This window comes from Eptatretus burgeri, chromosome 3 (assembly GCF_056783735.1).
Source record: "Eptatretus burgeri isolate ZD-2024b chromosome 3, Ebu_testis_v1, whole genome shotgun sequence".
Lineage (NCBI taxonomy): Eukaryota > Metazoa > Chordata > Myxini > Myxiniformes > Myxinidae > Eptatretus > Eptatretus burgeri.
In genome coordinates, this window is record NC_140963.1 from 53,756,148 (window position 1) to 53,769,887 (window position 13,740).

Here is a 13,740-nt window from a genome sequence, read left to right on the forward strand (position 1 = left end):
TGTTTCACTCAATGTCTCAGCTCAACGACCCTTTTATTCTTTTCCTCTTCGCAACCCAACATAAGGTCAAACCTATGAAGACCGATATCCGTGGTGGATTCATTGGCCTCTTGAACCTCGGTCTGACTTGCGATATGAATTGCATCCTGCAGTGTTTGCCAAACACTCCTGGTCTCCTGGATTATTTCCACGGTTCATAACTTGGTCCGATAATGGCTTGTTGTGAAGTTCGTTCTCACAGTTGTCGAATTTTAGAGGCTTTGAGATCTTCGTTGCTGCAAAAGTTATTTTATTCCCAAGTATAAGATTTAGCTGCGAATCAAAGATTCTTCATAGTCACAGGATATAATATGTCCCCAAATTATATAGAATCTCCAAATGATTACGTCACAAAATCTATGCACCAAATAATCAAGGGCCTTCGTCCAAGAATCGAAGATGCTGCTGAAGAAGTGGAGACACCACCAAAGGATATACAAGGTGATTTAACATCAAAGCTGTGATGATATTCGGGGCAGGAAGCAGAGAAAAGCCTCGTTCTCCATCTTCAGACAAACAAGGAAAGACCACAACGTCTGTAAATGGACAATTTGCCAATATTTATCAACACTGCTGTTTTTTATGACAAGATGTTTGTGCAAGAGTGCAGAGATGAAAACCTCCCTCGTTTCACCCTCAACTTTTAAGAGTGTAAATTGAACTCATCAAATATATTATAATTCCTCCTCTTGTGATTTCATTCTTGGCAGCTCCAGTGTTGGTGACAAACCACCAAAGGGTGGAACAAGAAAACAAGTAGTTTTTGGCAGAGGATGGAGCCAAAGACCAGTGAGAAGAGTGAACGGCATCAGGATGGAGTTATAGCTGGGGAATGTCCTACATCATGAGCTGAGGCACAGGCTCCTGTAATGCTGAAAAACCAATTAGGCACGACAAAACTGGTTGCAGTCCAAGTATGTCCATGCAGTCCTGCAACATTGACTTGAAAACCATGAAATGCAATACTATCTGCTGTCTAATCCAAGGCAAACCCTCATTCACAGTCTGAAGAAAAAAGAAAGGAAGGACCTCAACAATTGCAGTGAAAAGGAGCACAAAGCCTCGTCCCCACCTGCAGACAAAAGCAGCACAAATCCGAATTCCCCATCTTCAGACAAACCAGCATGTAAGTTGTCGTCTGTAGTGAAATGGGATGTGGTACCTCGTTCCCCATTGGCAGAGAATTTTGCAAACATATCATTTTCCTCTATCAAACTGAACGCGATGGCTCATTGACCTGGTGCAGTCAAACCAGCGAATACTGCACTGACCACATCTTCCATCAGGTGAGACAAAACACAATCAACATTTTCCTTTGAAAGAGTGTCTGTATCTTTGTAAAACTGAACTCTCCTGAAACAGACTTTCTCTTCCAGAAAAGAATCGTTTTGACTGCAAATCTCCACCAGCTGCCATTGATTTTCCCGAGGCTGAAGAGCGACAGAAATAAAGAAACAAATGGAACACATGATTGTCATCCACCGACCTGCACGTTTCTTTCCTCCTTTATTCTTTCATTTTTTTTTTTCTCTTCAAAGTCTCCATCCTCACCTTTTATTCACACATTTTGTGTTCACCCCCAAAATAACATACCATCATCCAATCTCTGTTGACATCAAATGGTTTACCCTCATGATTGTGCGGTGGAGTGCACCATGTGATTGAGCTGCCAAAACAACTCACACATAGACAAGAGATGAATCAGGTTGAGTGAACCATCTATGAGGAAACCACAGCATTGAAATGGTAAGACACAGGTACAAGGAGACAGGTATGAACTGAGATCTTGGCTGGAGATGAACAGACGAAGGAAGAAAACAGGTAAACAAGTGAAGGAAGCACATTGTCTGTCAATGGATTGTTTCACTCATTGTCTCGGCTGAACGACCCTTTTATTATTTTCCTCTTCCCAAACCCAACATGAGATCAAAGCTATGAAGACCGATCCCGTGGTGGATTCATTGGCCTTTTGAACCTCGGCCTGACTTGCTGCATGAATTGCGTCCTGCAGTGTTTGCCAAACACTCCTGGTCTACTGGAGTACTTCCACGGTTCATAACTTGTTCAGATCATGCCTTGTTGTGAAGTTCGTTCTCACAGTTGTCTGATTTTAGAGGCTTTGAGATCTACGTTGCTGCAAAAGTAATTTTATTCCCAAATATAAGATTTAGCTGCGAATCAAAGATTCTTCATAGTCACAGGATATAATATGTCCCCAAATTTTATTGAATCTCCAAATGATAACGTCACAAAATCTATGCACCAAATAATCAAGGGCCTTCGTCCAAGAATCGAAGATGCTGCTGAAGCAGTGGAGACACCACCAAAGGATATACAAGGTGATTTAACATCACCGCTGTGATGATATTCGGGGCAGGAAGCAGAGAAAAGCCTCGTTCTCCATCTTCAGACAAACAAGGAAAGACCACAACATCTGTAAATGGACAATTTGCCAATATTTATCAACACTGCTGTTTTTTATGACAGGATGTTTGTGCAAAAGTGCAGAGATGAAAACCTCCCTCGTCTCACCCTCAACTTTTAAGAGTGTAAATTGAACTCATCAAATATGTTATAATTCCTCCTCTTGTGATTTCATTCTTGGCAGCTCCCATGTTGGTGACAAACCACCAAAGGGTGGAACAAGAAAAAAAGCAGTTTTTGGCAGAGGATGGAGCCAAAGACCAGTGAGAAGCATGAACGGCATCAGGATGGAGTGAGAGCTGGGGAATGTCCTCCATCATTAGCTGAGGCACATGCTCCTGTAATGCTGAAAAACCAATGAGGCATGACAAAACTGGTTGCAGTCCAAGTATGTCCATGCAGTCCTGCAACATTGACTTGAAAACCAGGCAATGCAATACTATCTGCTGTCTAATTCAAGGCAAACCCTCATTCAAAGGCTGAAGAAAAAAAAGGAAGGACCTCAACAATTGCAGTGAAAAGGAGCACAAAGCCTCATTTTCATCTTTATGCAAACAAGGAAAAACTTCAACATCTTTTTTTTTTTTTTTTTTTTTTTTTTTCTTGTATACCTTGGTCGAGGCTCATATGAGAGCGAACACACAACTCACAGCAAGGAGGCATGAGACAAGAGGGGCGGCGGGAGTGGAAGGGACAAAACATTGGGGAACAGACACAGGTGAACTGTGGAAGGGAGAGGGATGGGGATGGGACGGGGAACATGGCGAGGGGAAGATGGACATTAAAGGGACTTTCAGGAAGGAAAGCAGGAGAATTGAAGGAAGTGGGCTTGGGTGGATTATCGGGGGTAGAAAAGATCGAGGATTTGGATGGGGGAAGATAAGAGGTGGTGGTGAACAGCTGTTTTGAAAGCCTGGAGGGAAGAATGGGAAAGAATAGAGTGAGGAAGTTTATTCCAAAGGCGGGAAAAAAGAGGAATGAAAGAGTGAAGATGAGCAGTGATTCGTGATTTTGGTAGTTTTACCAGAAGGGGGTTGTTGGCGGACCTTGAGCGCCCTGTGGAAATGTGGTTGGGACAAATCACAGAGAGAGCAGGGGGGCAAGGCTGGAGAGGAGTCGGTAGAAGACAGAAAGACCACCGACCAACCTGCGGTGATTGAGTGAGAGGCCCAAAGACTCAGCTTCATTGCGGGAGATGCCAATGATCTTAAAAGCCCTGGTTTCGACAGCGTGAAGTCGAGAAAGGTGGGAGGCAGGAGCACCAGCCCAGAGGGGAGAGCAGTACTCCATCAGGCTACGGACAAAAGCTTTGTAAGTGGTCAGGAGCTCAAGAGGGCCGAGGAAGGACTTTGCACGACGGAGGATTCCCAGTCGGCGACTGGCTTTTGAGGCAAGGTTGGAAATGTGACTTTCCCAGGAAAGGTCATAGCAGATAGTGAGACCCAGAAGCTTGAAAGAAAAGACTTCTTCCAGAGGATTGTTGAGAAAGTGGATGGGGGGGTTTTGTAAACGGTCCTTTCGAAGAGACATAGTGAGAGTGTGAGATTTGTCTGGATTGAAAGACATGTTCCACGTGTTGGACCAGTTTGTGATTTTATCCAGATCTGCAGTGAGCGAAGAAGCTGCTGCTTGCCGGTCTGAGGGATGACAGATGGTACGGCAGAGGGTGGAGTCATCGGCAAAGAGAAATAGAGGATTTTCCAGAGAGTCCGAGAGATCATTGATGAAAACCAGAAAAAGAACAGGGCCCAGAACGCTACCTTGAGGAACTCCAGCCTGCACAGGAAGAGGGGATGAAAGAACTCCATTTAGGGCCACACGTTGACTGCGACAGGAGAGGAAGTCTGCGAGCCATGAGTGGAGATGGCCTTGAATACCATGGGAAGAGAGTTTGGTGAGTAGGGCAGGGTGCCAGACTGTGTCAAAAGCACGTGATATGTCCAGGGATACGGCTCGGATTTCCTGTCTGGCATTGAGGACCTCCATCCATTGATGGGAGAGCAGTAGCAGCATATCTAGGGTAGAGTGACCTGGTCTGAAACCAAAATCTGCAGTTAAAAGCAGAACAAAGCCTCCTTCCCCCATCTGCAGACAAACCAGCAAGTAGGTTTCTGCAGTTAAAAGCAGCACAAAGCCTCGTCCCCATCTGCAGACAAAAGCAGCACAAATCCGTATTCCCCTTCTTCAGACAAACCAGCATGTAAGTTGTCGTCTGGAGTGAAAGGGGATGTGGTAGCTCGTTCCCCATTGGCAGAGAATTTTGCAAACATATCATTTTCCGCAATCGAACTGAACACGATGGCTCATTGCCCTGGTGCAGTCAAACCAGCGAATACCGCACTGACCACATCTTCCATCAGGTGAGACAAAACACAATCTACATTTTCCTTAGAAAGAGTGTCTGTATCTTTGTAAAAGTGAACTCTCCTGAAACAGATTTTCTGTTCCAGAAAAGAATCGTTTTAACTGCAAATCTCCACCAGCTGCCATAGATTTTCCCGAGGCTGAAAAGCTACAGAAATAAAGAAACAAATGGAGCAGATGAATGTCATCCACCGATCTGCACGTTTCTTTCCTTCTTTATTCTTTCATTTTTTTTCTCTTTAAAGTCACCATCCTCACCTTTTATTCACCAATTTGTGTTCACCCCCAAAATAACACACCATCATCCAATCTCTGTTTACATCAAATGGTTTACCCTCATGATTGTGCGGTGGAGTGCACCATGTGATTGAGCTGCCTAAGCAACTCACACATAGACAAGAGATGAATCAGGTTGAGTGAACCGTCTCTGAGGAAAGCAGAGCATTGAAACGGTGAGACACAGGTACAAGGGAGACAGGTATGAACTGAGATCTTTGCTGGAGATGAGCAGACGAAGGAAGAAAACAGGCAAACAAGTGAAGGAAGCACATTGTCTGTCAATGGATTGTTTCACTCAATGTCTCAGCTCAACGACCCTTTTATTCTTTTCCTCTTCGCAACCCAACATAAGGTCAAACCTATGAAGACCGATATCCGTGGTGGATTCATTGGCCTCTTGAACCTCGGCCTGACTTGCTGTATGAATTGCATCCTGCAGTGTTTGCCAAACACTCCTGGTCTACTGGATTATTTCCACGGTTCGTAACTTGGTCCGATAATGGCTTGTTGTGAAGTTCGTTCTCACAGTTGTCTGATTTTAGAGGCTTTTAGATCTACGTTGCTGCAAAAGTTATTTTATTCCAAATTATAAGATTAAGCTGCGAATCAAAGATTCTTCATAGTCACAGGATATAATATGTCCCCAATTATATAGAATCTCCAAATGATTTCGTCACAAAATCTATGCACAAAATAATCAAGGGCATTCGTCCAAGAATCGAAGATGCTGCTGAAGCAGTGGAGACACCACCAAAGGATATACAAGGTGATTTAACATCACCGCTGTGATGATATTCGGGGCAGGAAGCAGAGAAAAGCCTCGTTCTCCATCTTCAGACAAACAAGGAAAGACCACAACATCTGTAACTGGACAATTTGCCAATATTTATCAACACTGCTGTTTTTTTGACAGGATGTTTGTGCAAGAGTGCAGAGATGAAAACCTCCCTCGTCTCACCCTCAACTTTTTAGAGTGTAAATTGAACTCATCAAATATGTTATAATTCCTCCTCTTGTGATTTCATTCTTGGCAGCTCCAGTGTTGGTGACAAACCACCAAAGGGTGGAACAAGAAAAAAAGTCGTTTTTGGCAGAAGATGGAGCCAAAGACCAGTGAGAAGGGTGAACGGCATCAGGATGGAGTTATAGCAAGGGAATGTCCTTCATCATTAGCTGAGGCACAGGCTCCTATAATGCTGAAAAACCAATGAGGCATGACAAAACTGGTTGCAGTCTAAGTATGTCCATGCAATCCTGCAACATTGACTTGAAAACCAGGAAATGCAATACTATCTGCTGTCTAATCCAAGGCAAACCCTCATTCACAGTCTGAAGAAAAAAAAAAAGGAAGGACCTCAACAAATTGCAGTGAAAAGGAGCACAAAGCCTCATCCCCATCTGCAGACAAAAACAGCACAAATCCGTATTCCCCATCTTCAGACAAACCAGCATGTAAGTTGTCGTCTGGAGTGAAAGGGGATGTGGTACCTCGTTCGCCATTGGCAAAGAATTTTGCAAAGATATCATTGTCCGCAATCAAACTGAACACGATGGCTCATTGCTCTGGTGCAGTCAAACCAGCGAATACCGCACTGAGCACATCTTCCATCAGGTGAGACAAAATACAATCTACATTTTCCTTTGAAAGAGTGTCTGTATCTTTGTAAAACTGAACTCTCCTGAAACAGACTTTCTGTTCCAGAAAAGAATCGTTTTAACTGCAAATCTCCACCAGCTGCCATGGATTTTCCGAGGCTGAAAAGCTACAGAAATAAAGAAAAAAAATGGAACAGATGAATGTCATCCACCAACCTGCACGTTTCTTTCCTCCTTTATTCTTTCACTTTTTTTCTCCTGAAAGACACGATCCTCACCTTTTATTCACACATTTTGTGTTCACCCCCAAAATAACACACCATCATCCAATCTCTGTTTACATCAAATGGTTTACCCTCATGATTGTGCGGTGGAGTGCACCATGTGATCGAGCTGCCAAAGCAACTCACACAAAGACAAGAGATGAATCAGGTTGAGTGAACCATCTATGAGGAAACCAGAGCATTGAAACGGTGAGACACAGGTACAAGGGTGACAGGTATGAACTGAGATCTTTGCTGGAGATGAACAGACGAAGGAAGAAAACAGGCAAACAGTGAAGGAAGCACATTGTCTGTGAATGGATTGTTTCACTCAATGTCTCAGCTCAACGACCCTTTTATTCTTTTCCTCTTCCCAACCCAACAAAAGGTCAAACCTATGAAGACAGATATCCGTGGTGGATTCATTGGCCTCTTGAACCTCGGCCTGACTTGCTATATGAATTGCATCCTGCAGTGTTTGCCAAACACTCCTGGTCCACTGGATTATTTCCACGGTTCGTAACTTGGTCCGATAATGGCTTGTTGTGAAGTTCGTTCGCACAGTTATCTGATTTTAGAGGCTTTTAGATCTACGTTGCTGCAAAAGTTATTTTATTCCAAAGTATAAGATTTTGCTCTGAATCAAAGCTACCACATCATCACAGGATATATTATGTACCCAAATTAAATGGTATCTCCAAATGATTATGTCATCAAATCTCTGCACCGAATAGTCAAGAGCCTTCGTCAAAGAATCAAAGAGGCTGCTGAAGCAGTAGAAACACCAAACACAATACAAGGTGATTTACCATCACCGCTGTGATGATATTCGGGGCAGGTAGCAGAGAAAAGCCTCGTTCTCCATCTTCAGACAAACAAGGAAAGACCAAAACGTCTGTAAATGGACAATTTGCCAATATTTATCAACACCGCTGTTTTTGATGACAGGATGTTTGTGCCATTGTACAGAGATGAAAACCTCCCTCGTCTCACCCTCAACTTTCAAGAGTGGAAATTGAACTCATCAAATATATTATAATTCCTCCTCTTGTGATTTCATTCTTGGCAGCTCCAGTGTTGGTGACAAACCACCAAAGGGTGGAACAAGAAAAAAAGTAGTTTTTGGCAGAGGATGGAGCCAAAGACCAGTGAGAAGAGTGAACGGCATCAAGATGGAGTTATAGCTGGGGAATGTCCTACATCATTAGCTGAGGCACAGGCTCCTGTAATGCTGAAAAACCAATGAGGCATGACAAAACTGGTTGCAGTCCAAGTATGTCCATGCAGTCCTGCAACATTGACTTGAAAACCAGGAAATGCAATACTATCTGCTGTCTAATCCAAGGCAAACCCTCATTCACAGTGTGAAGAAAAAAAAAAGGAAGGACCTCAACAATTGCAGTGAAAAGGAGCACAAAACCTCATCCCCATCTGCAGACAAAAGCAGCACAAATCCGTATTCCCCATCTTCAGACAAACCAGCATGTAAGTTGTCGTCTGGAGTGAAAGGGGATGTGGTACCACGTTCGCCATTGGCAGAGAATTTTGCAAAGATATCATTCTCCGCGATCGAACTGAACACGATGGCTCATTGCCCTGGTGCAGTCAAACCAGCGAATACCGCACTGACCACATCTTCCATCAGGTGAGACAAAACACAATCTACATTTTCCTTAGAAAGAGTGTCTGTATCTTTGTAAAAGTGAACTCTCCTGAAACAGACTTTCTGTTCCAGAAAAGAATCGTTTTAACTGCAAATCTCCACCAGCTGCCATGGATTTTCCCGAGGCTGGAAAGCTACAGAAATAAAGAAACAAATGGAACAGATGAATGTCATCCACCGACCTGCACGTTTCTTTCCTCCTTTATTCTTTCATTTTTTTCTCTTTAAAGACACTATCCTCACCTTTTATTCACACATTTTGTGTTCACCCCCAAAATAACATACCATCATCCAATCTCTGTTTACATCAAATGGTTTACCCTCATGATTGTGCGGTGGAGTGCACCATGTGATCGAGCTGCCAAAGCAACTCACACATCGACAAGAGATGAATCAGGTTGAGTGAACCGTCTATGAGGAAACCACAGCATTGAAACAGTGAGACACAGGTACAAGGGAGACAGGTATGAACTGAGATCTTGGCTGGAGATGAACAGACGAAGGAAGAAAACAGGTAAACAAGTGAAGGAAGCACATTGTCTGTCAATGGATTGTTTCACTCAATGTCTCAGCTCAACGACCTTTTATTCTTTTCCTCTTCCCAACCCAACATAAGATCAAACCTATGAAGACCGATATCCATGGTGGATTCATTGGCCTCTTGAACCTCGGCCTGACTTGCTTTATGAATTGCATCCTGCAGTGTTTGCCAAACACTCCTGGTCTACTGGAGTACTTCCACGGTTCGTGACTTGGTCCGATAACGGCTTGTTGTAAAGTTCGTTCTCACAGTTGTCTGATTTTAGAGGCTTTTAGATCAACGTTACTGCAAAAGTTATTTTATTCCAAAGTATAAGATTCAGCTCTGAATCAAAGCCACCACATCGTCACAGGATATATAATATTTTAGTCGGGTCATTTGCTTGGAATCCGTGACCATTTTGTTTCCACCTTTTTCTCTCGATGGATTTGACAACCTGAACCATTTTAAAGGAAAATTAGCTCCTATGCCCCTCTGAAAAATGAAGGCAAACTCTGCTCGAGCCCAATATTCAAAATGGCCGCCAACGCCATCTTGAAAAACATGAAATGTAATATCTCTGGCATCAGATGAGCTACAAGGACAAAAGAGGTGTCCTTTTTTACTAATTCTGGCATTACAAATCCTTTGGAATGGTTATTGTAGAGTTTGGGGATCATTCTGACCTCTAAATCCAAGATGGCCGCCAACGTCATCTTGAAAAACATTAAATGTAATATGTCTGGCATTAGATGAGCTACAAGGACGAATTAGGTGTCATTTTTCACAAATTATGGCATTACAAATCCACTGGAATGGTTATTGTAGAGTTTAGGATTCATCCTGACCTCTAAATCCCAGATCGCCACTGCCCGCCATCTTGAAAAACATGAAATGCAATGTCTCCTGCACAAGACAAGCTCGATGGGCATGTGAGTTGTTTTCCACTTATTTTAGCATATCTAATATTACTTTTTATATTATTTCAGATGCATCGCATGCCCACGATATGGTGAAGTGGGGAAAAAATCAAGTGTATATCTAATATTACTTTTTGAACTGTTTCAGCTGCATCGCCTCCCCAGATACAACGAAATGGCAAAAAAATCAAGTGTACATCTAATATTACTTTTGTACTGTTTCAGATGCATCGCATGCCCATCTGATGAAAATCGCTGACTTGTGAAGTGACCGAAGTAATGGATAAGGGAAGAGAGAGTGAAGAGTTACCAGACAAGACATTAAATGAATACGAGTGCATTTTACTCTGTGGGAAGCGATGTACCACAGATGATCGTTTGGGAAACATTACACCTGAGAAGTGGGAATCCATCTGGGAAAAGTCTTGACAATGGAAAGAACTTAATAACTTTCAACATATACATGAAAATGTGGATTGGGAGAAGAGACCAAAGGGTCACCACATGCATAGCACTTGTTACGCATCATTATCCAGCAAGCGCAAGCTCTCTCAAGCCGAAAAACGCAAACACAAATCCGAGGAACGTCTTGAAAGGAATGATGCATCAGATCAACAAGACCCTTCCCCAGAGGCCAGTGCACCTAAAAGGCTCCGCTCCAGTATGGGTGTCCTTCACAATAAGACTCTATATGTGTGGTGCATGAAAGGGGCATGCAAGAGTAGTGATCGTGACAAGCAGATTTTACTCCCATCAACAGTAAATGCCTGGACTAAATTAAAGTTACATACTGTCCGTCTGGAAGATGAGGTCATGAGATTGAGACTTGACACTCTGCATCCATCCCAGATAGTCAAACAGCATTTGGGTTGGAAATCCGCTACCATCGTGCGTGCTGGCGCAAATATGTGAGCGACCACAAGCCCCTTTCAGATGAAAGCACTCAACATCTGCAGCGTGTAAACCTCTGAGAGGCCCAAGCTCTCTTCTTTTATCATATTCATCAAGTCATCTTCAAAGACCATGAAATTCGCACACTGCAAGGCCTGCTGCAGGACTATAAGCGCATTATCTCAAATCACGCTCATAACTCAGTAGTAAAATCCAGCTACTTAAAGGAAATTCTCGTCAATGAATTTGAGGAAGACATCGGATTTCATGAACGCATTCAAAAGAACGTGAGTGAACTGGTATATGATACAACAGCAGCAGGTACATACATCGAGGCGGCAATATCTTCATTGGGTATCAGCAATGATCAGTTGGTGATGAATGTTGCGGCACAACTCAAAGAGCAAGTCATCACGACAAATACTATTCCCTGGCTCCCATATATATATATATATATATATATATATATATATATATATATATATATATATATATATATATATATATATATATATATATATATATATATATATATATATATATACATATACATATACACGAGCTGGAGAGAGAAGAAGACCTCAGTGAGCTCCTGCTAAAGCTGCTCACATGGATGAAACACCCAAATAAGTCTGCAATTGATGACAGTCCATCCGTCCGATCGATTGCATCTATCCTCACAAGCTACATCACTGGAAAACGCACTGAATTTGAGATAAATCTCTCTGTCTTGCTACATGGACTGACCAGGAGTAGGGAGATAGTCGACATAATGCACAAAGATGGACTGGGCATCAGTTACAATGACGTACTTATGCTGCGAGATTTTTGGGCGGTCAATGACCTCAAGTGCTCATCTGATTGCCCCTTCGAACTTGCTGGGGGTAAGCCTGCTTTCACTATAGTCGACAACGATGACTTCAAGAGCGACACACTGACCGGTCGGTGCTGGCCAGTCACACCGCACTAATGTCATGTTTGCGCAGCCAGAATCATTTGATACAGAACTTCCTTCCGAGAATCACAAGGATAGACCAGTTCCCGGTGCCAACTTTGCATTAAACCTCTCGACAACTCTCAAAGAGCTCGGAAGTGAAATGCAAAAAGTCAACCCATACAAGACAGCGAAGCGTGGGGAACTACCTCTCAGGAAGCCACCAGCTGATCAAAGTACTCCTCCTCCTGACACATCGGTGCAAAGAATTTGTGGTGCGATCCATGCATTGGCCAGGGCGCAAGATGACTGAACGAGACCTAAGCCAGAAGAACAGACTGTGCCTGGGTTTTCAGGGTTTCACGCCAGCATGTCAAATGCAGATGAGAAGAGTCGAGAAATTTACTACATGACCTATCCCAACCCACCCAGTAAGACAATTCTCAATGATGTGGTGTAAGCTTGCAAAATCAATCGAAGACAAAAAGATGCCTTTTGCAATAATTGTTGGTGATCATCCTGTCTACGTGCTCATGCTGGAGTTGAAAAGTGAGAATGCTGTGCTGTTGTGGACGGTGGATTTGTAATGCAATAACCATTCCAGTGGATTTGTAATGCCAGAATTAGTGAAAAAGGACACCTCATTCGTCCTTGTAGCTCATCTGATGCCAGAGATATTACATTTTATGTTTTTCAAGATGGCGTTGGCGGCCATTTTGAATCTTGGGCTCAAGCAGAGTAAGCCGTCATTTTTCAGAGGGGCACAGGAGCTAATTTTCCTTTAAAATGGTTCAGGTTGTCAAATCCATCGAGAGAAAAAGGAAGGAATAAAATGGTCACGGATTCCAAGCAAATGACCCCACTATTATGTACCCAAATTAAATAGTATCTCCAAATGATTAAGTCATCAAATCTCTGCACCGAATAGTCAAGAGCCTTCGTTCAACAATCAAAGAGGCTGCAGAAGCAGGAGATACACCAAACACTATACAAGGTGATTTACCATCACTGCTGTGATGATATTCGGGGCAGGAAGCAGAGAAAAGCCTCGTTCTCCATCTTCAGACAAACAAGGAAAGACCACAAATTCTGTAACAAAACGTCTGTAAATGGACAATTTGCCAATATTTATCAACACCGCTGTTTTTGATGACAGGATGTTTGTGCAAGAGTACAGAGATGAAAACCTCCCTCGTCTCACCCTCAACTTTTAAGAGTGCAAATTGAACTCATCAAATATGTTATAAATCCTCCTCTTGTGATTTCATTCCTTGCAGCTCCAAGTGTTGGTGACAAACCACCAAAGGGTGGAACAAGAAAAAAAAAAAGCAGTTTTTGGCAGAGGATGGAGCCAAAGACCAGTGAGAAGCATGAACGGCATCAGGATGGAGTGAGAGCTGGGGAATGTCCTCCATCATTAGCTGAGGCACAGGCTCCTGTAATGCTGAAAAACAAATGAGGCACGACAAAACTGGTTGCAGTCGAAGTATGTCCATGCAGTCCTGCAACATTGACTTGAAAACCAGGAAATGCAATACTATCTGCTGTCTAATCCAAGGCAAACCCTCATTCAAAGGCTGAAGAAAAAAAGAGGAAGGACCTCAACAATTGCAGTGAAAAGGAGCACAAAGCCTCATTTTCATCTTTATGCAAACAAGGAAAAACTTCAACATCTGTAGTTAAAAGCAGAACAAAGCCTCCTTCCCCCATCTGCAGACAAACCAGCAAGTAGGTTTCTGCAGTTAAAAGCAGCACAAAGCCTCGTCCCCATCTGCAGACAAAAGAAGCACAAATCCGTATTCCCCTTCTTCAGACAAACCAGCATGTAAGTTGTCGTCTGGAGTGAA

The 13,740-nt window shown here is 43.0% G+C and overlaps 1 protein-coding gene across 1 annotated transcript in view; it reads right to left on the bottom strand.

Annotated features, from left to right (window-relative positions):
* Positions 1 to 13,740, bottom strand: part of LOC147029903 (uncharacterized) — a 48,444-nt gene that overhangs the window by 19,469 nt on the left and 15,235 nt on the right. The window lies entirely within an intron of this gene.